We start from the raw sequence: 4,274 nt of genomic DNA, 5'->3' as shown, positions 1-4,274 counted from the left end.
CCTTTATGTCTTCCGTTGCTCTGGAGCGCACAATTTTTGCTTGTGCGTATTTGGAAAATTTATATTATCTATTGCCGTTAGCACTACTTTGTTGTTAGTATAGTATAAGTCTAAATAAACGATATGACCTGGGTAATTAGGAACGGCAGTTGGTTTCAGGATAGGATTTACTGGATCTCTCTCATATTTATTTTCTAAGCAAACTTTGCACTGTTTTGTAATTCGTTTTATTTGGCGTTCATTTGTGGGAAGTAACATCTCTCTAAGAGTTGGGCTTTATTTTCTGTGGGATTGCGATGAGCTCTATTATGCTTATGCTTGCAGACAAGGAGTTTATTTGTTGTGGTGGTCGAGAAAGTGCGTCTGCGACAATATTGTTACTGCCAGGTTTGTATTTGATTTCATAATTATATTCCTCTAGTATTGATTTCCATCTTTTTAGTTAACTGTTAGTATTTCTGCTACTGAGTGAGTATGTCAAGGGTTGGTGGTCTGTGAAAATTTTTACTGTGGTTGAACCATACAAATAATTTCTAAAGGTTTAAAGCCCAAAGATCCTTTTCATTAGTTGCGTAGTTTTCCTCGGTCCTTGTCAATGTTCTGGAAATGAATATTATGGGTTTACCACTTTGCTCTAGGACTGCTCCTATGGCGTGGTTTGATGCGTCGGTTGTCAAGTGAAATTCTTTTTCAAAGTCGGGGTATTGTAGCATGACGTCAGAGGATCCTATCGAATTTTTTAGTTTGTTAAACGCTTCCATTGCGTTATTGTCGAGAGAAATTTTTATTTTAGCTGAAAGATTTTTGGACATACGTCCCTCCTCGCCTCTCAAAAGTATCGTCAGGGGTTTGGCGAGTTTGGCGTAGTCTTTAATGAAACGTCGGTAATAACCGAAAAGTCCTAGAAAGGATCGAAGTTCTTTTATAGTTTGAGGCGGTGGAAAGTCTAAAATTGCTTCCACTTTTTCTGGATTTGTTTTTATTCCATTTTTGTAGACAACGAATCCCAAAAATTCGAGCGCTTCTTTGAGAAATTCACATTTATCAAGTTGAATTTTCATATTAGCATCTTGTAGGGTACTGAAAATTATTTCCACGTTTTTCAAGTGAGAGTCTTCGTCTTTTTCGAAAATTTTAATGTCTTCTATGTAGACAAAGCATTTTAAGTGCATACGATGTAGTTTCTAAGAATATCATCTAATGCTCGTTGGAATATGGATGGCGCATTTTTAAAGCCGAAGGGTAGTCTGGTAAATTCGTATTTACCATTGTTGACTAAGAAGCTGTCTTCGCGATATCGGATTCAACTAGGGAAATCTAATGAAAGCCACTTTTCAAGTCGAGAACTGTAAAGAATTTGATCTTTCCGAGTTGTGAAAGTACTTCGTTCGTGTCTGGGATTGGGTAGCGGTCGGGTATTGTGATTGAATCTAATTTGCGGTAATCTATTACCATTTGGCACTATCCAGATGGGAGAATTGTATGGGTATCCTGAAGGTCTTATTATTCCACCCAAGACATTGGGTATGGGTAGTATATGGAATATACCGGATCTTGGTTTGTAGTTCTTATTTCGGCGGAAGTGTACATTAGTTTTTCATCCGGATCAGAAAAAAGTTCTGGGTATGAATAACATAAATTTCGGAGTTTTCCCGTTTGCTCGTTCATAAGATGGTCTGACCTTATTTCGATATTGTTTACTGATTTTGATTTTTGTTGTTTAATGGCTATTTTCCTATTATTTTTTATTAGCATGTGATTTTTTTAAGTAAAAATTACGGCTTCTAATTGTTTTAGGCTGTCATTACCGAGAATGCCGTGAAAGGATTTAAGTGTAGGTAATAAGAAAAATTTAACGTTTTCGTCTTCTAATCCGAAGAGGTTAATACAGGTATGGTGGTGGGAGTTGTAACGGTCCTGGAATGTCTGTTGATCTGGTTCGTCAGGTTGCTATCCTACGCTTGTATCCTGTTTTGTTTGAAGGGTTGCCGTATTTGATTAGAAGAAGTTGTGGGCCGTTTTCCGACAAGGAAGTTATTGGTCGGTCTATTCAAGTAATTCACGTTCTTTGTCCTGAGAGGTTTGTCTATGCCCATTGAGACTGGGGGTTTTGGTTGGGTGGGTCTTAGTGGAGAATTGTTGAACTGTCTAGCGCCTTGTCGCGGTATGAGTGTGTGAGGACACGCATGTACTCTTCGCTGATTTCCATGCAGGTTATTTTATTTAATATTAGTGAGAAGTGTGAGTAAACCTCACCATAAAATTCTTGCACGGATTTCCGACCTTGAATTAATCAAGTCATCGGATATTCAAGTGTGCTAAGATCTCTTTTATCAGCATAATGCATGGTAAGGCATTGGGAGATAGCCTTCCAGTTAAGCGGGGTATTGTAGGATTCTTCTGCCGCGTCAGCACTGCCCACAATTTTATTACGAATTACATTGAGGATGCCGAAATATTTCGGCGAGCCTGCGCATCGCTCATAAATCCTTAATATTCGTTTAACACTTTTCTTCCAGCTGCTGAACTCAGCTGGGTTTCCACCAAACTCTCACAAGGATCTAACCACGTCGGGTACCTTGTCCATGTCAGAGAGGTTATTCCTAAATCGATCCTCGATCATTTGATCGGCCGTAGGTTGTTGAGTTGGGTACATAGCATCCCGAATCAGCCAGTTTTCGTCCGTAGCTAAAAATTCTTTCATTAAGTCCTTTATAATGTTCCTGATTTCAGGAGTTGGATTAGCTAATTGTTGGATAGGGTCGCCAGGGGGTTGTGGTGGCGGTGGTGGTCCTGCCGGGGGTGTGTTAATGTTGCCTAGCATAGACGGTCTTATTAAATTATTTTGAGCCATTTTAATTTATTTTATTTTATACTTTTTCGCTAACTATTTCAATTTAACAATCTCTGGAGGGACCCTTTTGTGGTGAATCGCAGAGTGGTTTTTTATTATTATCCTAAAGGTTATTTTTATTTTATAGGCTGTACGAGCCTGTTGTTCATGTATTAATAAATTAATCACAAAAGAAGTTAGATCTTCACTTTTGAAAAAAATTTACTAGCTATTAGAGTTTCTACTTAAAATAGTAATATATATTTTTTCTTTTCTTTTCTAAATTTAAATTAATTACTTTAATTTCATTAAAGTTTCACTTGAAACTCAAATTTTTAATTATTAGATTTGCACTGTATTAAAATATTCTACTTTTTCATAAAAATTATAAGAAAATTTTACTTGCGCACTTAAATTTAGTTTTACATTAGTAGTCCCGCAGCTAACGAAGCTGGTAATCCTCTTTGCATATCGCTACTATTGGTAGTCTTCGCTGGCTTATTTTTCGGGTTGGTGGTTGTATGCCTCCGAGCTTTACCACCGTATTTAAGGTTCTTGTCCAGTGCGTTGGGGCGCTTCTTTAGGGCCACTAGTTCTCCGCTAGAATATCCGTTGCATTGGGGCGCTTCTTTAGAGCCACTTATTTATTGTAGGTATACACTTTTGCAACGAATCGCGAGGCACTACTTGAGGGCCTTTTACTACAAACATCTGGCCGTTTGGGCGCCAGTTATTGGTTTCTCTATTGAGGAACTAAAAAAATAATAATATATATTGTATAATAATAGCAGAAGTTTCTTTATTTACTCAAAGCAACTTAATAACTAAAATAAAATATGTTTCTTACTTCTACTTATTCTACGAAGTCACGTTGGTTAACAGGTGACTTCTGTTGGTTCCCAAGAATGATAATGCACGGTCAGCTATTGAATAGTTGTGCATGTGGTGTCGTATGCCCGTGGGATAGCGACTTATCTGGGCGCCAGTTATTTATTATTAGTTATTGCACACTATGTGCTCATTGAAACACTATTTTTATTTTAAGCGCTATGCCCTATTGTTTATTTTATGAGCTAATTACAACTAAACTTAAAAATATTTTCACCTACTCATTTCTCCCTATGATTGGCACAAATTCGGTGACAGTGTTGCTGTTAGTGCATTTCGCGCTGACGTAACGCTTCTAATTTTTTGATGTCCATCGGTTCTGGTTGGGTCCTAAAATTTAGTCTGTGGAATGGTGGATTTTGAGCATTGGGGTTTTGGGTTCATTGTATAGTATATATAGTAAGAGCAAGAAAGGAAGACTTACTCTCCGAGCCGATTATGTATTTGCCTTAAGCTTTGGAAACGTAGTCGACTGCAAAGGTAATCGCCAGAGCTTCTGCGGTAAAGATGGAGCAATGCGGGAAAAGTAGACCTTTTTTAATGAGTACTCCTT

Source organism: Anastrepha obliqua, chromosome 5, assembly GCF_027943255.1.
Source record: "Anastrepha obliqua isolate idAnaObli1 chromosome 5, idAnaObli1_1.0, whole genome shotgun sequence".
Lineage (NCBI taxonomy): Eukaryota > Metazoa > Arthropoda > Insecta > Diptera > Tephritidae > Anastrepha > Anastrepha obliqua.
This window is presented reverse-complemented; position numbering follows the sequence as displayed.